Source organism: Ambystoma mexicanum, chromosome 12 (assembly GCF_040938575.1).
Source record: "Ambystoma mexicanum isolate Mex_15411 chromosome 12, UKY_AmexF1_1, whole genome shotgun sequence".
Lineage (NCBI taxonomy): Eukaryota > Metazoa > Chordata > Amphibia > Caudata > Ambystomatidae > Ambystoma > Ambystoma mexicanum.
In genome coordinates, this window is record NC_090936.1 from 671,409,606 (window position 1) to 671,435,870 (window position 26,265).

Below are 26,265 nucleotides of genomic sequence, written 5' to 3' on the forward strand. Positions count from 1 at the left end.
TTAGAGATGCCATGACGGCCTAGCCAACTGTTAGAACGCGCGTGCAACCATGCACACTGGACACTCCCACACCAATCCACACGAAGAATATACGCTATGACGTAGGTGACGGACACACCCACTGACGCGCATCTTTATTATTTTTCACATAGGTTCTCCGAAATGCAGAAACGCAAGACGCACAAAGCATTCGTTTACATGCTTGCTGATGCTTCTCCCGACCCTTGCATCGTAATGAAAAATACAACGAAGACATGATACTGCCTATGAAGCCATGTGACACCGCAACCTAAGTGCCGTGATTTACACATCCCCACCTATGAACCAGGCCCAAGTAGGCCGCAAGCAAGAGCCGCCATGAACACTGAGCGAGCAAGAGTACAATTGCTGATCCTGCAGAACGAGCCCAGCGAGAGCTGACAGCCAAGGAAGCGATGTCGCAACTCGTATGCCACCAGCCGACGCCAAGGTCACACCTGTAAGCAAAACCAGGCACGCAGAGGCAAATACGACTTTAAATGTGCAGAATTCTGCCTCCGCCACGGTCTCTCCTCACGTGACCAAGCCAAACCTGACAGGGTGCCAGACCCACGAGGGAGAAGTCGCCTGGGTCTCACGTCTGGGACACAGGCTGCAACAATGAAATGACCCAATGGACACCTACAGCGATGGGAATGGTCTGCTCTCAGGCCTATGAGCAAATCCACGCATTGTCTGCACGAACACATAGTTACATATTGTTGCAAATGACAGTTACACCGCGGGCTGGGAACAACGATGGTCACAGGCTGGGGGGTTCGCGAGTGGACCAATCAGAACATGGGACACTCATCACTGACGCCACTACCATTAGCCAATCATTAGGGGTCTCTGTGTAACAATTTTCAAGTATCTAATATAAGGGACAGCCCAAGTCTACCACCCGACTGACCCTTAACCACTAACAATTCTCTCTATATGTATGCTATACTAACCCTACCACTCAAGGAACCAATCCAGAGTGGCGATAGGTTTTTTCTAACTTTCCCAGGTGACGCAAGTAGCGTGTCATACTGAGGCAAAAAGGGGCCTGCGAGCCCCACGAATTTGAGGAGTCTGGACGGACGCGTACGATCCTAGACCCATCCCTGCCGTTGTTCAATAAACAGCAGAACCACCTTGCTTCTTGCGTGTGTCTCATACTAATTTTTGGGAAACACGGGAGGAGTTGGGGCCTCACAGCCTGGAGGTCCGCGGACGGCCCAGCCGACCCCGGGAGAAACTCCCCGACAGTAGCATCTTCTCCTCCGGCAGCCACAGGCCTCTGGCGTGAAGACGATAAGTGTGGGCTCCCCATTCAGCCAGGTAAGCGTCCGTTGTGAACGTCTCCTGGTACGTGGGGCACTGGAACTCTGTGCCTCCGACAATGTTGGAGCGCACAAACCACCACATCATCGCCCAACGGAACTCCTCGTCGAGTGCAATCCTGTCCTGGAGGCCTCCAGACACCAGGATCGAACGGACATCCAGGAATTCCTGCAGTGGCCACATCTGCAATCTGCAGGGCCGGATCAGGTGTATACATGACAACATCATGCCGAGCAGCGACTGGATGGTCCTCACCACAGTGATATTCAGTGCTAACGGCAGTTGCACTTTGCCCAAGATGGCCGCTATCCCTCTTCCCCTATTGTGCCGCCAGGCATGACACTGTGTTGAGCCTGGATCCCAGGAACAGCACGTCCTGTGAGGGAGTTAAGCAGGACACTGCATAATTCACGAAGAATCCCAGGTCCGTCAGAAGCCGAACGGTCCTCGCCATGTGATCGACAGCGATGTCCCTTGACTTGGCCCAGATGAGCCAGTTGTTGAGATAAGGATACACATGAATCCCCTGTAGACGTAGATGGGCTGCCACCAGGGCCAGGCACTTTGGGAAGACTTTGGGCGCTGACTTTAGTCCGAAGATTAGAGCCTTGAACTGGTAATGCTCCCCTTGGATGACGAAGCGCAGGAAATTGCTTTTTGTGTATGGGAATGTGGAAGTACGCATCCTCTAGATCTAACAACGACAGAAAGTCTCCCTCCTCCAGCTGGTCAAGCACGTGTTGCAGCATGACCATCCTGAACTTCTGGGACTGTATGTACTTGTTTAGTCGTCTTAGATCGATAATGGGCCTCAAGCCCCAGTCTTCTTTGTTACGAGAAAGTATCTTGAGTAAACGCCAGAGCCCCGGAGTCACTTTGGAGCCAGCTCTATCGCCTCCTTTTCATTAAAGGCCCGAACTTCAGGCAGCAGCTGATGGATGTGTTGCTCCTGTCAGGCCACCGGTGGTATCTGCGGACACTTCAGTTGAAATTCCAAAGTGCTTCCATGGGCGAGAACGTCTATCACCCATCGATCGGTGGAGATGGTCTCCCACGCGCTGACTTAGTTTGCTAACCATGCCTCCCACCGGGGTGCAAGGGATTGGGCCCGACGTCTTTGCCGGTTCAGTCCGCTTGGAGGCAGGCGCGTCACGCTGGGAGCCTTGACGATGATGATGGCCACCTCGTTTAGCCTTGGTGCGACCCCTGTTGGTAGGACGGTGCTGATGCAGTGTGCCCAAGGCTGTCTCTTTGTTGGTGTTGATGGCCTGGAGGGATTCGACAGTCTTCACGAAAAGGTCGTCTTGAATGGCATGTCCAGGACTCTCATTTGGACCTCCTGTCTGAAGTTGGTGGCCTTGAGCCAGCCAGTACGACGAAGGCGAATCCCATTGGCCACGGCCACAGCGATGGCATGGTTCGACCCCACCTCACCTTCCCTTCCTGAAGGATGTCCAAAGCCTCGACCCGTTTGTCCTCGGGGAGGAAATCCAGGAGTGGAGCCATCTTATACCAAAGCTGCCGGTCGCATCTGGCCGCAATCGCTAAGGCGTTGGCTGCCTTGACCTTCGTCGCTGCCGAGTAGAGGACCATTTTACCCATAAAATCCAACTTCTTCCCCTCGTTGTCCGGGGGTGCAGGTGAAGACTAGTTCGACTACTACTTCCTGGTGGCCGCCGAGACCACAAATTCTGGCGATGGTTGAGACCGCAAACACTTGGGCACAGACTCTGGAACCCAGTATTTCTTTTCAAGTCCGTCTCTCTTGGCTGGGGCTGAGGCAGAGTTTTCTCAGCAGCACCAGCCCCTCATCGCAGACATCGTCCAGGAGCGGCACCAACAGAAGGAGCTGGTACAGGAAGCCCTCCTCCTCTTCTGGAGTGAATTGGAAAAGCTCCGACGCATGGGCGATCATGGAATGGAAGGATCCCACTTCGTCTGGAGGAGAAGCCCTCAGGGCTGGTGACATCCCGCCGTTGTCATCGGTGTCCATCCCCCGGAGTGGGCAGCGACGGTTGGAATAGAGGTGTAGGGTGCCTCCTCCTTTTATTCGGCAGAGGTGGCCCAGTTGTCAATGGGGTTGTCACTGGTGGTGTCGCTGGTGGTGCCGTCGGCATCCTTTTCTGAATCTCTGACACCAGTGTGTGGAGGATCGAGAGAATATCCTGTGACAGATCTCTGGGAAGCAGGGTCGCTGGGCCCAACGCTCATATCATCCACATGGACGATGTCTCCTCAACATTTTCATCAACGTCGTCACCACCACCCTCCTCCGGGATGGTGTGGACGGAAAGTATCTCCTCCTCGTCGGATGAAGAAATGTGCGTGCCCAGGAGTTCTTCCCCCGCTGCCACTCTTCGGGTCCTGAGGGGTCAGTCTCAGGCTAAGTTATGGCCTCCTCTTCTCCGGAGTCTTTTCTACCGGCTTGTACCAGCTTGGAAGAAGACTCCTGCCTGGGAGGAAGAGACACTCTGGCGCTATCGGAGCATCCTTGACCTGGCCAGTCCCTTTCGCCTTCGAGAGGGTGGCAGCAACCTTCTCGATGGAAGAGGAAATTTTGGCCTGGATCACCTGGGCCTTTATGGGCAGGTCAGACACCTTGTCCTGCTTAGCCTTCTCCGGTTTCTCTCGCAGCTTCCCTGGCGTAGCGACTTTCTCTTGGATGAAGAGCTGGAGATTGAGGCAGACAGACGATGAACACACCCTGATCGTAGCGGGACCCGCTTACGCCTTGTCTTGGGCCCCCATGGATGGAGCACCCTCAAAAGAACTTAGAAGCCTGCTCTGGTTGGCTGGATCGGTAGAGGCATGTGCCTGCGAACCACCCTGGGTAGAGGCCCTGGCCTTGAGCCATGTCGCCAGCCTGACGATCGATCCTTCATTGTGCGCTTGGAGATGCCACGTCAGCTCTAACAATCGTCTTCCTTGTGTGCCGGGCGTAGACAATACAGGCACTGGGAATACTGGTCATCCATGAAAACATTCTGCAAACCGCAGCTGGTGCACAGCTTGAAGAGGGAAGCTCTGTCGTCCTTCTCAGACATGATCCGGCACAGTGTAGGCCTGATGAACTTCTGGAAGCTTCCAAGAAGAAACACGCAACGATTTCTGCCCTTGAGGGGCGATGAAAGATGCCGAAAAAAAGATCCCTGTTAATCGGAAGGATAAGCGATGGAGCACACAGGCTCAATTGAACCAAAAACAGTTTTCCTACCAAAAAACGTGAAAAAATGCAGAAAGCTCAAACAACGAAATACAAGGACTCCCAACACTTGAAAGTGTGTGTGGTAAAACTCTGAAGAGGGACTTAGGGAGAGGGCAGTCAATGGCTTTGGGCAGTATGACCCAGAGCTCAGTGATTGCTTTATAGGAGAAAGACAGTTTATAAACAAAAGTGAAACTTTTTTTATTTTACCAATGATTCCCAACCTGACGACAGAGAATATTCATGAGCATGTGAATCCATGCCAGACCCATGCTGTAGAAACATGTATCCACACATTTCAATTGGCTAATCATAGTGAACGAAACCAGCAGTCAGGGGAAAAAAATAAATAAATAAAAATCGGATAAAGGTATATTTTTTAATATGTGCAGATAAGTGGGAAACATTTACCCAACATATGAATCCTAAAATCAGCAAACTGTAAAAAGCATCACCACTACAGACTATTTTATACACCAGAGGGAAGGTAAACCATAAACACATTCAAACATAAATTGTCCAAAGTGTAATTTAAGTAATACAACAAAGTCTTATGTGCTATGGACATGCCCAGAATGTAATATCTATATTGAAAGTGTTAAACCTGAAATGTCCAGAATTTTTAGGTATCCAGTAATTCTTTGTATCACCTCTATTGTTACTGGAGTAGAAGGATCGGATCAAAAATCAGGAGGTTCTGGATTAGCAAAACTAAACCCAGAATAGAAGAATAGCGAGCCAAAATAAAACAGAGCATGAAATGGGACAATACGACAGATCCTAGGCAAGGGCATACAGGATCTAGGATCGAACGTCTTGTTCCCAATTTCCTCCCTTTCATACACAGCTGTTTCTGTTTATTTAAAAACTGGACAAACAGGACGACCGACTTCTTTAGCATATGCAAAGTGTGACAAATCCTCAGATATCACCCCTTCCCATTGGGCCAGGGCGGTGCGGACACTAATCAATCGTCCCTCTGGGGTGATGCACCGAGGGAGGATCATATGGGGAGGGAAACCCCTTTATGGGACAATCATCTGAGGAGAACATGGTTATTTGTCCCCACACTTACTCTCCCTCAATACCAACTCTCTTCCCACCACTTCCATGTGTTTCTGTCACCCCTTTCACATAGACGCAAGTACGGAGACGAGTGAGAGCAGAGACTACCCATGTGAAGCCTTTGACAAAATTGGGACAAAGAAGAACACCAGTAACCCAATGGAGAGCAACAATATTGTCATTGAGATGAGGAAAAAGCAGAAAGTGCCGTAGAGCACACTGCGGAACCAACAAGCGTGGTCTAGGCAATTTGAAACAAGTACTGGGATGAGGAGACTATGCAGGAGCATAAAGAGCCCTTCTTGAATGAATCACTAGTGACCATCCTATTGGTCTAAAGATATTCTAAAGGGAAACCAGAAGTTAAAGCATAATCCTGAATGCACGGCAACCCAGGAGCAGAGCAGCAGGAGAATCAAAGTAGTCCATAAGAAAGAAGAGAGGCCCCAAGAACACTGTCCAGAGGACGAGGTCGGTCCATGACCTCATAAGGGAGGTGGACAGCGAGAATCCCTTGCTCGCTGATGGTGAGTTACTTCCCAAGGCTGGAGGAGTCAAGCTCTCCCACGAGGAACCTCAAGGCTGTGCAAGTGGGAAGCAAAGAGAAATCTGATTGGGATGCGAGACAAGAACATGCCAACTCAAGGAGGGTCCAGCATGGAAAGACTGCTCCAGAAAGGCAGAACGAAAAGTTCCTGGTGTACCCAGTAGCTGGATAGCGTGTGGAGCAGACCACACCCAAGCCGAACAGCAGTTTTCCTTTCTTAGCTGCTGCAGACCGCAGGGTACTGCTGACCAGCGAGAAAGCAGTTGGACAGCCCAGAAGCATCAGTAGAGCCCTGAGAGCACCCCGGATTGAGGAAAAAGGTATGCGGCTGCAAGGGGCGGTGCAGAGGGCCCAAAGCAATGCTGTAGATGTACTGTGCAATGAAGAGGGCAGGAGCTATTGAAGTGGAATCAGTTGGGACGGCAATCCAGGCCTCCAGTGTAATCATCATAGTCACTTTACCTGGCAGGCTAGTATATCTGATTGACTAAAGACAAACGAAGCAAGTGCGAGTCTGGGATCCACACCCATAAAACCAGTCAAGGCCTCTCAAGCAACCATTGCTGTCACAATAACTGGCAGGCTAGTGTACTAGAATGCGGTACACCATCAGGTTAGGGATCCCCTATAACACGGTGCTACGTGAAACGTCAGGATCCAGGAAACTATGCCTATTCATGTGTGCCCATACAAAGCTCACACTACTTCAGAGTGGTAGGATATTATAATAAGTGCCCAGTTTTGTTAAAGACCACATTTGGTCGAAACACGTGTCAACATTGGGGCACCCTTTTACAATAAAGGTGCTTTTCTATATTCTTCTTTAATGTTACGTGGTACAAGATTTTAGGAACCTGTGCCGCACACAGTTACACAATTCAATTTGCAAACTAGGATTTGGGTATACCTCATAGTACCTGGGGCAGTGAAAATCAACACTATCAAAACTATTCAACTGTTAGCGCAGAGTGAGCAGAACTACCCCATACTGACATTTAGTGTACATAGTGGACTAAAACGTGCGAGTCTGGGACCCACACCCACAAAGAAGCCAAGAGAAAGGAGGCATTCTCTTGGCACTTTTGAAGGAGTTGACACAAATCCAAGGGAAAGGAGTCATTACCCCTCGTGCTTGTGGACACTATAAAAAGCCAAGAGATGGGAGGCATTCTCTTCGCAATTTGAAGAAGTTAGAAAGAAGCCTGGGGAAGGCAGTCATTCCCCTTGGTGTTTGTAAACACTTTAAAACGGCAAGGAGAAGAGAGACATTATCTTGGTCATTTGGAAGTTTTTTTCTGCACCAGTTATTGAACTTTACTTTTACATACTGTAGAACCACCTTTAAATCACACATCCAGAAGATCCCCATTTACTTTAGCATGAGTTCCTAGTACAAGGGTTGGAAATAGATTTTTGACCCAACGGTGGACTTTTCTTTCTTTGGCCACCCTGACAGGCTCCTTAGTTATTCTTTTGAGGCAGGGAATCCCTTCTAATATTAGGGATGGGTAGGCATTTCCCAACCCTCATGTCTTTAATAGAAGTCCACCTTTAACAAAAGTCGACATTGTGTCAATCTCTTTCTCCTACACTTTTACAATAGCTGAAAACCACTAGACAGGGATCATTAAACAGGGCAAATAAATCACGAAATATGATGGCAAGCCTTAAGTTGTTCCAATTTAAGATAATACACCAATAAGCAGATAAACAAAAACCCCTTATGCTATATACTAAAGGAAAAATATGAAATAAATGCACTAAAATAATCAAATTAATAAAGAAGCATGGAACAAATGGTTCCACAGAGAACTTGTAGTCTAAAGGGAAAATCTTAAGCCACAAGGGTTCATTGCAGTGCATTTATTAACTACACTACCACCACCACAAGAGCCTCTGGCACTGGACGTCATGAACGTGGAATGATTGAACAACACACCAGAGAAGTTGAGACACCATCAAGGCATCCTTCAAAAGAAGTTGCATAACTGATATAGGGCGACCATACTGAATCTATTATTTTTTGAGGGGTCAAGACTACAAATCAACCTACAATCCGCCACCTCATTTTGGAGAACTACAAATGTTAGTCATGACTAAGGAACAAGTTACTTACCTGTAACTGTTGTTCTCCAGCATGGGTCTGGCATGGATTCACATGCTCATGAATATTCCGCGTCGTCAGGCTGGGAATCCTCGGTAAAGAAAAAACCAGTATCAGTTTTGTTTCTGATCTGTCTTTCGTAATAACAACCAATCACTGGTCTCTGCGTCATACTGACCACAGCCAATGACTGCCCTCTACCTAAGCACCGCCTCTGGCAGCCATCTTCAGATTTGGAAGCACGTGAAGTGGCAGTATGACCAAGTGAAGAGCCGCAGAGGGGTAGGCGGGAGGGTTCGCATGTGAATCCATGCCAGACCCATGCTGGAGAACAACAGTTACAGGTAAGTAACTTGTTCCTTCTCCAGCATGGGGTCTGGCATGGATTCACATGCTCATGAATAAAGAATACATAGCAGTACAACATGCACAACCACGGGAGGTGGCAAAGGCTCAACATCAAGCATCACATCAACTCAACATTAAGCATCTTACCTCCTCACCAGGCTCACCTCAGGCGAACAGGTTGCGCAGCACTGCTTGGCCGACCCTGGACTCCTCCCTGGAATCCCGGTCGACGCAGTAGAATTTCGTGAAGGTGTGCGTCGACCTCCACGTAGCAGCCCTGCATATGTCCAGCAGGGGCACACCAGATAGGAACGCTGTGGTAGCTGCGATCGCTCTGGTGGAATGGGCTCTCGGACGGCCAGGCAGCGGTCGGTTTGCCAACCGGTGACAGCACATGATACAGCCGGAGAGCCATCTGGAGATGGAAGCCTTCGAGAGAGCCTTCCCCTGATTGACAGGTCCAAAGTTCACAAAGAGTTGTGACGTCTTCCGAAAACCCTTCGTGCGGTCCACGTAGAACTTCAGCGCTCTAGCTACATCCAGCGAGTGCAAAGTCCTCTCAGCCGGCGACGAAGGCGACGGGAAGAACACAGGTAACACCAAGGGTTCGTTGAGATGGAAGTCCGACGGTACCTTGGGCATGAAGGAGGGGTGCGTCCTGAGCACTACCCTTGTGTCGTGGAAAGTCAAGTACGGGGCCTTGCAGGAAAGGGCCTGGATCTCTCCCACTCGTCGTGCGGAGGTGATGGCCACAAGAAAAGCTGTTTTCCACGATAGAAACTTCAACGAGGCCGAGTGCAGAGGCTCGAACGGAGGTCCCATGAGCTTGGTCAGCACCACGTTGAGCTCCCACGCCGGGGCCGGAGCCTTCACCGGCGGGAACGATCTGAACAGTCCCTTCATGAACTCTTTCACCAGACGATGAGACCACAAGGACGTCCGCCCCGTGGTTCTGGTGTATCGGGAGATCGCAGCAAGATGAATCTTGGTGGACGCGTGTGCCAGACCAGCTTTGGCCAGCGTCAGCAGGTACGGCAGTACTGGGGAGCCGTAATCCGTAAAGGGTTAATCTTCTGTGCGCGGCACCAGACAGAGAACCTCTTCCATTTGTGTCCGTAGCATTTAAGAGTCGAGGACGCCCTGGCCTTTGCAAGAACCTCTCTGCAATCGGCCGGTATGTCGTATCCTCCAAACTCTAGCGCTGCAGGAGCCAGGCCTGCAAGTTCAGCGACTTCGGGTCGTGGTGGAGGATGGCGCCTCCTTCCCTGGAGAGTAGATCCGCGTCCGCCGGCAGCTTGATCGGCGGGGACACTGACAAGTCCAGCAAGTCCGGGAACCATATCTGCCTCGGCCACGCAGGTGCGACGAGGATCATCCTGCACCGTGACCTCTTGAGCTGGTTGATGAGCCGGATTAGCAGAGGCAAAGGAGGGAATGGGTAGAGGAACAGGCCCTCCCAGGGGAACGAGAAAGCATCGCCCATGCTCCTCGTCTGGGGAAACCTGCTGGCGAACCTCCGGCACTTGGTGTTCGTCGCCGTCGCGAACAGGTCGATCTGGGGTGTGCCCCACCGTCGGAAGAGGCGATCCACCAGATCCTGCCGTAGTTCCCACTCGTGGCACGAGCGCAGCTCCCTGCTGAGTGAGTCGGCGATGGTGTTTTTTATCCCTGCCAGATGAAACGGCACCAGAAAAATCCCTTGGGCGACGGCCCAATGCCACAGGTCCTGCGCCTCCTTGGACAGCGCTGGGGACCTGGTTCCGCCCTGTTTCCTGATGTAAAACATGGTGGTGGTGTTGTCGGTGAAGATCCTCACCACCTTGCCCTTGAGGGACGGAAGGAAGGACCTGAGGGCCCAAAACACTGCACGGAGCTCCAGGACGTTGATATGCAGGGACTTCTCCGTCGGGAGCCAGAGTCCCCTTGCGTGCAGATTTTCGGTGTGCGCTCCCCACCCTTCCAGGGAGGCATCCGTGGTCACAGTCTCCTGGTGGGCTGGGGCCTGGAAGTCCATGCCCGCCGTCAGATGCGCGCGGGTGCCCCACCACCGTATCGCTCGTCGGAAGCTCTCGTCGAGCTTGATCCTTTCCTCGAAGCTGCCCGTCGTCTGGATCCAGCGCGCATCCAGGAATTCTTGCAACGGGCGCATCCGGAGCCTGCACATGGGAATGAGGTAGATGCAGGAAGACATCATCCCGAGGAGGGACTTGATGGACCTCACTTTGGCCGCGTCGGCCACCAACATCCGTTGCACCTTGCCCAAGATGGTCCTGGTCCTCTCCTCCGACGGGGAGGCCAGAAGGGACACTGTGTCGAGCCTCGCTCCCAGAAACAGTGCGACTTGCGCGGGCACCAGGTGGGATTTGGCGTAGTTCACGGAGAATCCCAGGTCCGTGAGGAGTTGGACGGTCCTTGCCGTGTGGACCACGGCGAGCTCCCTCGTCTTGGCGCGGATGAGCCAGTCGTCCAGGTAGGGGTAGACGTGAATCCCCTCGCGGCGCAGCTCCGCCGCCACCGGTGCGAGGCACTTGGTGAATACCCTGGGTGCCGACCGTAGTCCGAAGGGAAGGGCTTTGAACTGGTAATGACGCCCTTGGACCACGAACCTGAGGAATTTCCGGTGCCCCTTTAGGATGGGAATGTGGAAGTAGGCATCCTCCAAATCCAACGACGATAGGAAGTCTCCTTCCTCCAGCTGACCCAGGACGTGCTGGAGGGTGACCATCCGGAACTTCTGCGCCTTGATGAACTTGTTCAGACATCGCAGGTCTAGGATGGGGCGCCATCCTCCCGTCTTCTTCTTCACGAGGAAGTATCTCGAGTAGACTCCGGAGCCCCGAAGCCCCTTTGGGACGAGTTCGATGGCGCCCTTCCTGAGCATCGCCTTTACCTCCAGGAGAAGTTGAGGGGCGTGAAGTTCTTTCCTGGCCACGGGCACCTTCTTTGAAACTCGAGCGCGTGGCCCCGGGCCAGGGCGTCCAGCACCCAACGGTCGGTGGAGATGGACTCCCACACGCTGACGAAGCCCGCCAGCCGGCCTCCCACCGGGGTGCTTCGGTGGGGGCCCGACCCCACGGCCGGTTCAATCCTGCTTGGACGCGGCCTTGCCGCCTTGACCTCCTTGGCGACGACGGCGGGGTCCGCTAGACTTGCCTCGTCCTCTGTAGGCCTCTTGCGACGACGAGCGGGCCGCTTGACGGTAGGAAGCGAAACTGCCGCCGGAACCTTTGGAGGCGCCCTTGCCTCCGCTGCTCCGAAAGGGCGTCCGTCGTTGCTGCAGAACTCCAAGGGCCCGGGCCGTCTCAGTATCCGCCTTGATGGCCTGAAGGGAATCGTCCACTGTCTTCCCAAACAGATTGTTCCCGTCGAAGGGCATGTCCAGGACTCTGGTCTGGACGTCCTGCCGGAAGTCCGTAGCTTTGAGCCATCCACGACGTCGAAGGCAAACGCCGTTGCCCAGCTGGCGGAACCCAGTGTCGGCGATGTCCGTCGCCACGGTGATGGCGTGGTCCGAGGCCACCTCACCTTCCTGCAGGATCTCCAGGGCCTCCGCCCTCTTGTCGTCCGGCAGAAAATCCAGCAGGGGAGCTATCTTGTACCAGAGCTCCCTGTCGTAGCGAGCCACGATAGCCAAGGCGTTGGCCGCTTTAATCGTCGTCGCTGCCGACGAGATGACTCTACGTCCCATAGCATCCAATTTCCTTCCCTCGCCGTCCGGCGGGGAAGTCGATGTGGAGGCCGCACCCCCCCCCCCGCTTTCTTCCTGGCTGCCGCGGAGACGACGGAATCCGGGGTAGGCTGCGCCCGGAGGCACAGGGGGGCCGTGTCCGGGACCCGGTACTTTTTCTCGTACCGGTCTCTTCTAGCTGGCGTCGTGGAAGGGTTCTTGAGGAGGGAAAGGCCCTCATCCCAAATGCGTACCCGTCGCTGCCGTGTCAGTCCCCGTATCATCCCCTCGGGTGGACGGGGAGGAGGGCTGGACGGGGCGCGACGGTTGAAAAGGAGGTGGTGGATGGATCCTTCTTTTCTTGGTAGGGGGAACACCAGAAGGTCCCGGTTCTGGATCCCCCGACGGGAGAGGTTCCTCCGTCGGTAACGGTAGCCTCGTCCTTATCTCGGAGCATAAGGACTGTATGGCCAACAAAATGGCCGCCGAGTTGTCTTGCGGCGCTGGCAGAGGGGAGTCCGACGGGCGAGCAGGGGCCCCGTCGGTATCCTCGTCGTCACCTGCGTCGGGGTCCATTCCGACAGGCTGCCCTTCTTCCACGCCTAGGCCGTGGCTTAAGACCTCGATCAGCTCCTCTTCTGAGGTTGAGGCCGAATCTACGACGACGCCCTGCCCCCCCTTCTTCTTCCCCACGGAGGGTTTCACGGGGGTCCTATCGATGGGCACAAAAGAAGACTCCCTCCGAGGAGGCAGGGAGATTCTGGGCCCCGAGGTCGCCACCACTGGTGCAGCCTCCACAGGCTGAGCCAGGGCCGCCGCGACCGTTTCGATAGAGGGCTTGGTCGGATGGATCAAGGCCTTCACCACCTTAGGTGCGCTCACCGCCTTATCCTTGAGGGAGGGGGCACTGCCACGCTCCTCCTCTGCCTTAGAGCTCGACCGGGGCCTCTCCAGGAGCTTCGCCGGGTGCTCGGCCTTCCTCTTACCCGACCCAGAGCGTTGGCTCGTGGTTGATGGTGCCGGGGAGGGTGCGCCCTGCCTGGCGCCCGTAGAGCCGACCGTTCGGCGCTCCCGGTGCCAGCGGACTCGCGGTGCTTAGCCTTATGTTGGGCCCCCGTCGCCGGGGCGCCCTCAAAGGTCTTAGAAGACCGCTCGGATTTCTTCTTCTTCTCGCCAGACGGGCTCTTACCCTCCAGCCAGTTGGCGAGACGTTGATGGCGGTCCTTCATGGTCCGTTCCGACATGTTGCCGCAAAACGCACAGTCCTTCTCCACGTGCGTCTTGTCCTCATGAAGGCAGTAAAGGCAGAAAGAGTGTTCGTCCTCCTTAAAGACGTTCTGCAGCTGGCATCCAGGGCAGACCCTGAACAGCTTTCCGGGCGTCGAGCTTCCCTTCTCCTGGGCCATCTCCGAGACCGGGCCTGAGAAGCTTCTGGAGTCCTCCGAAGTGTAGCTCGACGAAATCTTCACCCTTGAGGGGCACAGACGAATCCGACACGGGTCCCCGTTGATCGGATGTAGGATCGGTGGAGCTTGAGGCTCTTTTGACCGAAAGAATCGAAGTTTTTTGTGAAAAAGCGCGAAAAATAGCACTAACGCTCGAGAGCAATAGCACGAGGATCCCAACACATGAACGTGCGGTAAAAATCTGAAGATGGCTGCCAGAGGCGGTGCTTAGGTAGAGGGCAGTCATTGGCTGTGGTCAGTATGACGCAGAGACCAGTGATTGGTTGTTACTACGAAAGGCAGATCAGAAACGAAACTGATACTGGTTTTTTCTTTACCGAGGATTCCCAGCCTGACGACGGGGAATATTCATGAGCATGTGAATCCATGCCAGACCCCATGCTGGAGAAGTATGCAATGACAACTCATTATTGATCATCTTTTCAGAGAAGCTCTGTGGCTTTTCAGAGCCAGGATCTCATTCTGAGAGGAAGCCAAAGCTTGTTCCAAGAATGAGAGGGAGCACCCAAGTGAAAATATCAGCAGGATTCATTGATCAGACCTAATTTGATCCCAAGATGGCGGGTAGCAATTTATTCTGCCTCCTCTTGTTGGTATCAAGTGCAAAGAATCCTTTACATTGCAGAGGCTTTGGCCTAGTTGGTGCAGTGGGTTAAGTAGATCTTGCTGGTTTATCAGCCCTATGGGGAAATAATCCCTAGCTGACAAAAACATACCACTGCCGTGGTGATTATCTTTACGCATGCCTTCGTAAGAATGAGGGAGGAAAGAGGTTGCTACTTCATAAGGGTACACAACACAAACAGATCAGCCTATTGAGAGAAAAAAAGATGCTCTTCACCAGAGGGTTGTATCAATTCTTTTTGTCTGTACATTACTGGAGAGTCTTGACATTCATATTAAATAGCGCTTAGCAATTACCACCCCTGTACTTACCCAAGTGCGAAACCAGTCAGCAATGCTAAAATCCTGCTTGATGATTTATTTCAAGGTGCCCTTGCGGTCCTTGACTGTTTCGAGTAATGTCTTACCCAGGTCTCATGTACACTTACTGAGGGACTTCTTTGGGAATACCTGAGCGGGTATATCTGTCTGAGGTGTGCCTATTTGTTACGCTCACCTGGTTCCCACAGGGGCGTCGACCGGAACTGGGCCGCTGTTATTTCCACCAGCGTGACGTGTAGCGCCGAGATGACTGACTGGACTGGCCCGCTCAGCCTAGTTTGTCTGGCTCGCAAGAATATTCTTCTGCAAAGGAGAAGAGGAATTAACCACCCGTGGAATTGAGTGTCAACCCACCTTCCCCACTCCCGTTGTCTTCCCACTGATCACTCTTGATGTCCCCTCCTTAGTCTCACCTGATGGTTTGGAAGGATGAGCTCTCCATCCTGCGTCGACCGCAGGGGCGCGTTGATGACCAGTTACTTCACTGGCGTAGAGGAATTGGTGAGTTCCAGTATTGACTCTAAAGTCCAATTGTTCATAAGAGTTCAAATGTCTGCTCTTCACACTGTCCGATTCCTTGCAGGTTGCCGATTATCCACTCGAAGATTTCCAAATGGCACTTGGTAAGATTCAGGTAAGTCTATTGTGTTTTTCCCCTTAGGGGCCGAGGTACGGCGATGAAGCAGAGTTTACTGCGCCGACCCGAAATGAGGTGAGTACCTCCCGTGGTAAATCAGGTAAGTCCTTGGGGGTAGCTTGTATGGCCTTAGAGAGTCCCCTTGCTCACCTTGCTGTCTTTGTCTCCTTAGGTGGCGGAGGGCGGCCGCGAGATGGAGAGAGCATGATGGAATGCTGAAGTACCGCCAAGCAGGTGAGTTCAGCGCGGCGCCGTAGGAATGCGAAGCGATGCTTCAAAGACTTCTGTCTTTCAGTTCCATGGCAAAATGGATCAGGATTCAGGTAAAGATTAAAGTTAAAACTCCTGTTCTAACCTTTATCCTTTTGTCTTCTTGTTTCAGGTTTCCCAGGACTGAAGCGGGCGTGGCTGAAGACTGGAGCTGCTGAAAACACGGTGAGCGTTACGCTGCAGCAAGCAGAATAACGCGAAGCATGTGTGGCTGTCCGGGCGTGGTTTAAATAGCCTTGGAAGAAGATCCAGGTAAGTATTCTTCCACAGCCCCACCCAAGTAACAAAATAGTCCCTTCAGTAAAATAGTCCCTCCTAAGCCTCATTTGGCTTGAGTCTTCATGCAGAATGGTCTGCCTCAGGTGAGTATGCAGCATGGTCTGCTTCAGGTAAGTTATCAATAATGAGCCTGGCGCCCATTGCGCCAGGACTGACTTTATCTTTATGAGCCTGGCGCCATAGCTGCCAGGACTGTACCCAAACAGCCCCTAACTGAGGCTTTTGGGCATGCTCCAAGTGGCATGATGCCTGCTTCCGGGGCTGCTGGGCCTGGTCTGGTCTTCCGGGGGCAGGCATCATGACACTATATGACAGCCAAATACAACTGGAAACTAACACCCTTCTCTCCAAAATGAATCCAAATGTGTTAATTTCCTACAGACGGTAGGTAAGGACACACTTGTCTCAGATAGTGGACTAGATGCCAGAACCATAATGTTTTCTGGGGTACCAAAGGCCAGCAAGAACAACACTCCTTGTTTCTCCCAAAGGCCTAGTGAACATATGGTCAAAGGTCTGTCATTTTTTGGGAAATTTGTGCTCAAAGGACGTGTCCAGATGACCTGCATTTTATAATTCAACATACAGATCTTTAAAGAGATAGGCTGTGTGTCCAGGGTATTGGCATGTTATATCACACCCTCATCAAATGCACTATGACCTTCATTATAAACCTAAAGGCATGGACATTGCCATTCAAAGTAGTGTGATGAAGTTGCCCAGTTTACTTCACAAAGCCTGAAAGAAGCTGAACTTTTCTTTCATGTTATTATCACCAGACCCTGCAAGCAGAGCTGTGTGCCAAAGAAAAGGAAGATGGCCTGAGAAGTGGTGTAGTCTTTACAGTGAAGGGAGATGACACGCAGCAGAGAACCATGCAGGGGAACAACGTATGACATGGCGGGAAGTGGAAGGTGCACTGAGTCTCTGAAAGTGCCCTATTCCACTCTGGCGATGGGGTCTCAACACATTGTGTCACAGATGGTTTTATAAATTACCAGACTCCAAGGTGAAGTTCAAGGGTTTATATTTCCAAAAAATTAAGGTGTTCAGACAAAGTTAAGTGAGCCGATATTGGGCCACACTAGTGGGCGTCCATCCCTTGGCTTTCTAGACCAGGCATCCCCAAATCCCAAAGCAGTAACTATTGAAAGGTAACCCCTACTTATCGAAGAACAAGCTAACCATTGGGCGCTAAAGGCCGTAGACTTCCCCATCTTTCTCACTCTGCGGTTCTTCCAAGGGCATCCCTATCCTAACACTCTCCAGGCCAGATTGTGAGATGCTGTTGTCTCCCTATTGGGCCTTAACAGGTACCTGGCTCTTCTCTTTTCTCACGCTCTCACATTTCTTTCCCTGATGTTCCTGTTTCTACTCTCCACTCCTCTACTGCCATTCTTCTCTCTCACTCTACGTTTTCTTTTGATGTCTTCATTTGCTCCCTTTGTCTGTCCATCTAATGTCCATGCACTCTCCTCTTTCTTTCTGTTTCCCACACACCTCTCCCTCCTCACTCTACACCTAGTCCCTCTCTCTCTCTCTCAGCTGACCAAACACTGACACACTCACGGTCTCATTATCTGGTACCACAATCACTATCAACACGCTCATCTGTAATCATTTCTGCCACAATCTCAATGCTCTGCTCCACTGTCCTTCCTTCAACTATTCCCTCTGTCCACCTCCCCTACTCTTGACCTCACCTGAATGCCCCTCACTCTTATTTTTTTGGGACAGAATGTTACACTCCTCCTATCCCGTTCCTTCCTTCCATTGAACTTGCGCCTCACTTGACCATATGGGCTAATTTAACCCTGCTCTTTCCCCACGGAAGGAGTCGCAGGGAGAAATATGAGAGCTAAGGAGCCGAGCGATACATGAGTGTAGTTGAGGAGGAGATAACTGAAGTCAGAAGCTGAAGGAGATCACAATGGACAGTTTGAGCAGTATACATAGGGAAAATCAAGTGAACAGATGCATGATACAAGTAATGGTTCTTACATTCTAAAGGTCCAGTGCATGGTCCCTGCCAAAGCTAATGGAACTAGAGAAGAACGGCATACTGGGGAGTTATGGTTCTGGCACTGTAAAAGTCCAACACAAAAGCACAGGCAAAGCCTAGAGTACATAGGAATAATTGTACATTATCTATAAGGGTTTTGAAGTTACAAAAGTGCAGCATAGTAAAGCCAGAAATGCAAGGACTAGTTGCATACCGAGTAATGGTTTGGAAAATCCAAGGGCCCAATACAGAAACATTAACAAGAAGTAAAATACAATGAAGTCCACATACAAGCATCTCCAACCTTTGAGGTCTGACAAGAAGAAATGAAGAGTTGAATGCTGGGAAGGGTAGTCTCTAATGCCAATGAGACTGATACAGTGGCATTGAAGGGCCACTGAAAAAAACAAAAGATCCCTGACTCAACGTAAGTCTAGAGAAGCTTGGTAGGTAGCAAGACTTCTATGAAATGGAATTTATGAAAATGATTTTATGTCTAGAAAAAGGCTGATGCAGACAACCGAAGCAAAGAGGTTGCGCCAAAGTACCACCCGATAAATAAATCATTGCATATCAGAAAAATGATTATGTACGTTTAGTGTGACATTATTTGCAAAACCCATACGCTATGTAAAATATTGCCTCTCGAATATTTACCTAAAATATGGGAGTCAACTACTAGGAATGAACAATACCAAATAACATGTTCAACGATATGGTGCCCACTTCAAAGGATCTACAATGGCATGTTTGTTCACTGTGCATATTCATGTTCATATTAGTCTGGTGTGAAATATTAGAGAATTCTGATCTGCACAAGAGTACCAACAGCAACCCAGGCATTTTTTTTGTATGCCATCTGGAACCCTGTTCCACAAGGGAGGAAAAATGGACCAACGGAAACTTCAGGTGCACTGATTGTGGCAGTTTTGACATCTGGGCAATGTGATGAATCGAGAGTGTTTGCCCCTTTTCCCCCAGGGGCAGTGGGGGTGGCATCCCCTTTGAGGCTAGGGCAGTGAGCCTGCTCCACAAGACCCTTCTAGGTGTTTGGGCAAATGGGACCTTACTGGGAGTGACTCCCCATTAGGGGACAAGGACTCTCATTCCCACAAGGAACTCCCTATGCGAGCCACATTATCTGCATATATGGGACTGCCTCCATTAATGACAAACACACCCTCCTTTTTTTTGGCTCCAGGAAATTCTGGATCAGCCACACCACCTGAAGGAAAAGGGAATATCCCTTTAAGAGCGATCTTGTATATAAGAAGAACAAGTGGATTGGAGAAGGGGAGAAAGAGCCATATGCAGGGAAAGGCTGCTGACAAAGCTACGCCATGGAGTGGATGAGCAGAGTGGAGTCGCAGAGCATGTGGAAATCTAAGAAGCAGAGAATGCCACAGCAAGTTGCCAGAGACCGCACAATCAGAACAGGGAAAAACCTGCTGTCAGGACAGAGCTTGGATGACCGTCCGATGTGGTGGCGTGACCTCCGGGCCTGGTTTGCGCTATACAAATAAAACAAATACAAATAAAAATGGTGGGCCTTGGGGCCTTCGAACGATGCCGACACCAGTGCAAGTGCGAGACCTGAAACTTCCAGTCTGGAGCCACTCACACTGAGCGTGGAAACCTACAGAGATGCTGAGAGCGGGGCGGCTGCAACGCCCGGAGCAGGGAGACGAACCAAAGAAGCAGACCTGTGCGAGCACAAAACCCCGAAATGCCACCCACAAACAAAGGTACCGAGGTGGAATGGAGAAGGAGGCCGCCAGGGAAACATACCTAAAGTGAAGGAAGTTGTGGAAAATATGATACTGATGTTGGGACATTGAAAAAGCATAAGAGTATATATCATGAGAAATCAAGGAAGTGAGTGGAGAGGCTTTGAGAACACTCGAAAGAGTATCTTGTGAAGGATGGAAGAAGTTACCAAAGTAAACTGTTGATGAGTGGGGGAATCCCTTAATGAGAGACTTTGAAAAGTATTATGAGTTAAGATTAAATAGTGTGCCAAGGGCTCAGAGAAAGCCTAGCAGAGAGACCCCTAGAGTGGTGATGCCTCACCTATGATAAAGATATATCCAACCCCAGAAGGGTCGAATGGAAAGAGTGAAATACTCAGAGGAAGGACTGCAAGAGACTATTTTAAGGAAATACTGAGAATACTAATAAGTATTACCCAGTCTGGAACACTAGACCTATGAGCAGTTGGTAGGAGCTACAGGAGTTCATAAATAAGACACTAAGAACCAGAAGAGATCATCTTAAAGAGCCTGTTTCTAGAGGATATTTTCATATCTGATATGCATACATAAACAGACTTGAAGTACCCTGAAGTGAAGCCTCGAGACAGACGGCCAAAGGGAAGCAGCCAGGAGAGAGACATTCTTTTGGCAAACTTTAGTTATTAGTCTTAGTGGTAGGGTCAGGCAGATTAGATTTTGGACGGAGGACATTTTTGATTTGGACCTCCTGATGACAGACTAGCACCTTTACTTATTTTGGTTAGGTAGGCAATATTCCTGTAGCAATAGGTTAAGGTAGGCATTTTCCTTTTTATTTTGAATTTAAAAAACGAAGACATTTCTAATATGTGTCTAACTCCTCCTTCTGACCCACCATAGCAAGTATAGGCTCAAAAACCAAAAGGGTTTGAGTTCAGTGGTAGAGGGTAATGCTTTACAGAGATCTGATCAAGGAGTGGTAGGAGCCAGGAGAAGGTATGGATCTGTTCTTTGAAGGAGTGGCAGTATAGTTTATCTCAATGCCTTGAACAAAACTGAAGCAAAGATTGTACAGGCAAATAGAACACTACAATTTTTCTCTCCGACAGTAGACTCGGGAAATGATATCCTGCGGTATTACTTCCTCAATAGGTATACAAACGAGAGTAGAACTGGCATCATGACAAAGACAACTCACTTCTAGTTCAGGATCTCATTCTCTTCGAGTCTTTCTACTACTCTGTGGCTCTGGAAACAAGATTTTGGCCTGGTGTTGCAGGGTGGTACAGCCACATGCCAATGGTGGTGGGTATTGGTTTGTACAGCACTATTAGGAATTTTGCTATATATTTTCTGAATGTCTTGTGGTGCACAGTCTGGCAAGACTTGCAGCAGTCTGTGCCATGGGTTGACCAAGTTTGACTCCATGCAACTGTGGTGCATACCCAAAGCCAACAATTTGTTCTTAGACACACACTTAAAAGCTTACATTTCAACATTTTCATGGCAAGGTAGTCAAAACCTCTACAAAACTGAAAATATGTGGCTAGTTACTGGAGACATGTTGAAATAAAGAACTGCAATAAGTTGGCTGTTGTGGCAATATATATGGACGTCACAAATATTGTAATTGTCATTGTGACAAAGTCATTCTACATCTGCTCCAATGCCTCCGATAGTTTAAGATTTACAGATCCAGTTTGCACCATAGACTATTTCAAAAGTTGAGCAATCTGTTGGAGGACGCAATTGAATATTAACAGTGTTTATTATTGCATACATAGCCCAAGTACAATTTAATGACGTGTGTGTGTGTGTAAAATAATTTTAAACATTACAGAAGTGAAATTACAAAACATAAACCAACCTAAATCATTCACATAATATACATTCTAATTATTCTCATTTACATTTGAGCTAAAATCAAAGTATAATGACATATCTGACAGTTTCTAGATATTTTCATTACATTCAACCTGAAATAGAAATGTATTCATTCATATTTAATGCAACCATAGCATTAGGTCCATGAACCTCAGAATTCCTAGAAGGATTGAGCATCAATTGATTGAGATATTTTACAACAGCATATCTTAGTGATTTAGAATTTCCCACAAGCAATCTTATCCATAATTCATCCATGTACAATGTATAATTAATATCAAATAAGTATTTAAAATAGAAGATTTGTAAAGACAATAAGGCTTCACATTCCACTAATAAATGTTTCAAAGTTTCATTACCTTTCATGCAAAAGCGACATTGGATATTTTCCTTCGAGATTCTACCCCATTTAACCATTATTTCTTTTGTGGGCCATAAATTTAACCTAAATCTCAAGAAGTCAGAACGTTGAGAAGTACTGGGGGATTGGATCAGATATTTCTCTGTCTGTCCGAGACGTTTATGACCAAATGGGTTTGATTGAATTTTTGCATTGCCAAACAAGTCGTTCTTGTTTTAATCCAATCATGTTTCCAAAGTTTAGTTTTTGCTTTATTTGGATTCTCAATTAATAGCTCTTGGGTTATATTAGCGTCATTCAAAATTTTATAAGCAAAACTGCGCCAATTGTTTGCAAATTTGTCATTGGAGTTTAACAAGTAATTGGATAGCATGAAAAGTAAGCCATTATTGTTCTCTTTCATTATACATTTTCAAAGTAGTTGACACATTTTCCACTTATATATTGCATAAATTGAGAGAAGCCCCAGTTCAGGTCTGATAACGCACATGGATTCGGACATGGGTAACAGACTTTTTCCAATACAAGTTTTCAAATATCAACCAATAGGAGTAGTTTTGACATCTTTTAGTCTCCGAGCCATAAAGTATGGTGGGTATGTATTTTTGTTTGAAGTACACAATTATAGAGGTGATAGAAAATTTACAGTACTTCTTGCGAATCAGACTCATTTGAGACAAGGCTGTTTTTTGTTTTAGCAGAAGATGCTCCTCATATGGTTTGTCAGTAATGTCATTGACACAAATGCCCAGGCAAATATAAGAGTGCCCCACCTTTAGTGCGACATTTTGCAAGCACCATTGCTTAATTTTTTGTCTTTTTGTTCCCCCAAATTGGATGATTTGAGTCTTCATGAGATTGATGCCAATACAATTTTTGCTGGCATAGATGTCTAAAACATTTAGCATATTACGCAGACAAAACGGTGTTTGAGAGATGAGAACCATATCATCGGCGTAAAGAAGCCAGTTGATTCTTGATCCATGAAGCTTAACTGGATCAGTGATGACATTAGAAAATCTGATTCCAACATCCCAGATTAAAAAATTAAAGCCGATGCCAGAAGGCAGCCCTGTTTCAGGCCTCGAGCAGTTCTTATGGGTGCAGACAATAAACCAAGGTTGTTTAGCCTAATTTGTATGGATGTGTTTGAATGAAACGCAACAATCCATTTTAATATGAACCAGGGGCACTTTAGATCTAATAACTTCTTAAAGAGTAATTCCCTTGGAACAAGATCAAAAGCTGACTTAAAGTCAACAAAGGCAGCATATGTTTTTTTTTTTTCTGATCTTTCCCTTGCATAATAATGGCATTCAAAACCATTAGATTAATGGCAGTACCTAGCCCAGGAATAAAACCCGTTTGACAGGGTTCTCGGTAATTCAAGCTATCTAACCAATTATTACATTCTTTCAGAATTAGCCAGGCGAAAATTCTTCCTGGGCAGTCTAACAGGGCAATTGGTCGATCTGATGAGGGATTTGTACGATCTCCTTTTTTAAATGTGGGAAGGATCTCGGATGTTTGCCAAGAAGGAGGCAGCTTCCCCGATCTCATGATCTCTTTAAAGACTAGATGTAGTATGCCAGACCATATTTCCTTATCCTGTTTGATTTGTGCATTATGGAGGCCATCAGGCCCAGCTGCTCTGGAAGTACTCAATTTAGCTATGCAATGTAATATATCTTCTTGGTCGAAATGTATTTCATGATCACAACCAACTTTATCCCACTCTAAACCAACATCAGGCAACGGGGAGCTATAGATGTTAGTAAAATACAATTCCCAGTTGCTTTCAGAAAAAGAATTGATTTGAACTGTGACTTGATGTTGATGATATGCAGAATTCAAGAGTGCCCATATGCCCCCTGAAGATTTCAAAATGATTTGTCTCAACATGGCTTCGCCATCACGCGGATATTGAAGCGCGCGACGATTAGCTAGCCATCTTTTATAAACATTTTTTAACCGTTTTATTGCTTCACGGTTAATTGCAGAAGATTCTTCCGGACCGCTTAGTAGACATTTCACATGATTTCTTAATTCACTCTTCTTGTGTTTTACCTCACTGTCAAAGGTATGCAGATGTCTTGCGCAAATACCTTGAACATTTGAGGTTTTAAGTGAAAATAGTTGCATGGCATGAATATAAGTCTTCCACTGTGGAAACACCATAAGCATTATGCAAGTTTCGCTTTAGGCAGAGAAATTTAGCTTTCGACCACTTTATGCGATTCCTCAAGTTGTTAACCTGGAGATTCGTAAAATTTGAATTATGCGTCCTAGATGTTATTGTGGGCCATCTACAAGTGACAACCAATTGACTATGATCACCCATTTTTGTGTGTTTTATTTTTAAAGAAATGATGTTAGAGAAGAGCTGATCATTGACATATATGTAATCCAAGGTGGAATAGCTGCCCTCATTATGCCAGGTAGCTCCGTGAGGAACATCACCTGGTACTGCACCATTCAACATTAAAAAATTCCTGTCTTGCATTAACATTAACCAGTGATGTTCATCGATTGTATGAGAAGATGTAAATGTCGAGCTAGCTAATAAATGCATGTTCAAGTCACCCATTATAAAGACTTCCAATAAAGATTTGTCTTGTGAAAGTTGGTCCAGAGTGTTAAGGTGATTAAAAAATTAATCTGATGTTAGGTGTTTCTTGCCCCAATACATATTAACTATTGCACAGGTGATAGAGCTCCGTTTGAATTTTATAATTTGAAAACAATGTGAAGGAGATTGATGCGAAATAATTGCAAATTCTCGATCTTTTCGAAATGCAATTATGAGACCCACCATTGGTCTGCCAGTGAGGGTGATAATTGCAGGCACCAAGTATATTTCGTAAGAATCCCAAGTTGGGAGAAGACTTAACCAGGTTTCCTGGAGAACAATGATGTCGTATTTTAAAAGATCAAGGTTGCTGCTATTGATGAAGTGTTTAAAGTGGTACAAGGAGCTTTGAGAGAACTTTATCAATGCAGATAGTTTGAGTGCCTTGATCAAAATGGATAGGAGGGCACTTAACATTCATTTGAGACTTCAAACCTATCTCACAAATGATAAAGTTATGGGATTGTAACATACGGTCAGTTTGGTGTTGTATTTTTCCATCTAAGGTTTCATAAAGCTTAGCCAGTGACAGTAAAGCTGTGTTCATGGCGGTTAAGGTGTTGTTAAAGGCTGGAGCTTCAGGGAAGGAGAATCTGTTGTTTCTATTCAAAGTTTGAGGATCTTGAATGAAATATGGATGGCCACCAACAGTTTCATGAAACTGAGAGCGTCTGGGAGTAGGAGCTACAAAGAATGAAGACCGGTTAGAAACACTAGAAGATTTTTCGAATATGACTGGAAATGTATACAATTCTTTATCATTATCTTCCGGCTTGCTTAGAGAAGTAGGAATAGACAATACAGTTGGAGGACTGGACCTGTGTGATCTATCATTTAATTGTATCAAATCACCAGTGTTTGAACAAATATATTGAACGTCAGAGTTAGAAGGATCACGAGGAGAGGAAGAATTGAATAATTCAAGAGCCTCGGCATCTGTTTTGCCCACTAAGGTATATTTCTCGTATTCCTTTCTTAGTAAATGTTGAGCCTGTACCGAACATAATGGAGGATTTGTCGGTAGTAGTTCAGCTGCTGTCTGGGGAGGAACAGCATGAGTATCCGGTATTTGGGTGACACGTATCTCACCAGATTTACATGCTAGGGCAATGGAAGCATCAGCAATTTCCTTACTAGACACAGTTTCAGGAGACATGTTTGACACATTAGCTTCAATCTGCACTATAGATTCGCTCTGTATTGGAGCAACAGACAATGGACACACTCATTTTGTTATTGAAATGGTATTCGCGGGGATGGGGAATGCTTTTTGGAACTTTGCACCATCGGGTAAACAAAAGGAGCGAATGTCAACAGTCAGGGATATTGACCTTTTTTTCTTTACTTGGTTCTCTTTAAGTCTTTTAGCTAAGAAGACTTTTCGGGATTCTAAGGGAAGAATATCATGCGGACCACTGGCAATTTTAGGCATCCCAGATTTTAAAGAAATTATTGATTTAGACATATCACATAAAGATACCATAAATATAGGTCAAGTATCACGTACCTGATGAATCAAAAGTCTGGCACCTGATGGGTGCGTTAAAGTGACAATGGATGATATAACAAAGTTTCAAGTACCACTCAGTGTCCTTTGGAACTATCAAACACCGGGACCTAGGCCACAACAGAAGAATCCATTCAAGATTGGAAAAACCGATCAAATCCAAAATTGAAAGGAAATGAAAGTAAAAGCCAAGGCGGCCCGCGCCACGCACCGCGAACAGCAAACTCTACTTAGCTGTACTTGGTGCGCGGCGCGGGTGCGTCTGGACGTTT

The 26,265-nt window shown here is 48.1% G+C and overlaps 1 protein-coding gene across 1 annotated transcript in view; it reads right to left on the reverse strand.

The window, feature by feature from the left end:
• Positions 1-26,265, reverse strand: part of LRRK2 (leucine rich repeat kinase 2) — a 2,398,611-nt gene that overhangs the window by 1,296,365 nt on the left and 1,075,981 nt on the right. The window lies entirely within an intron of this gene.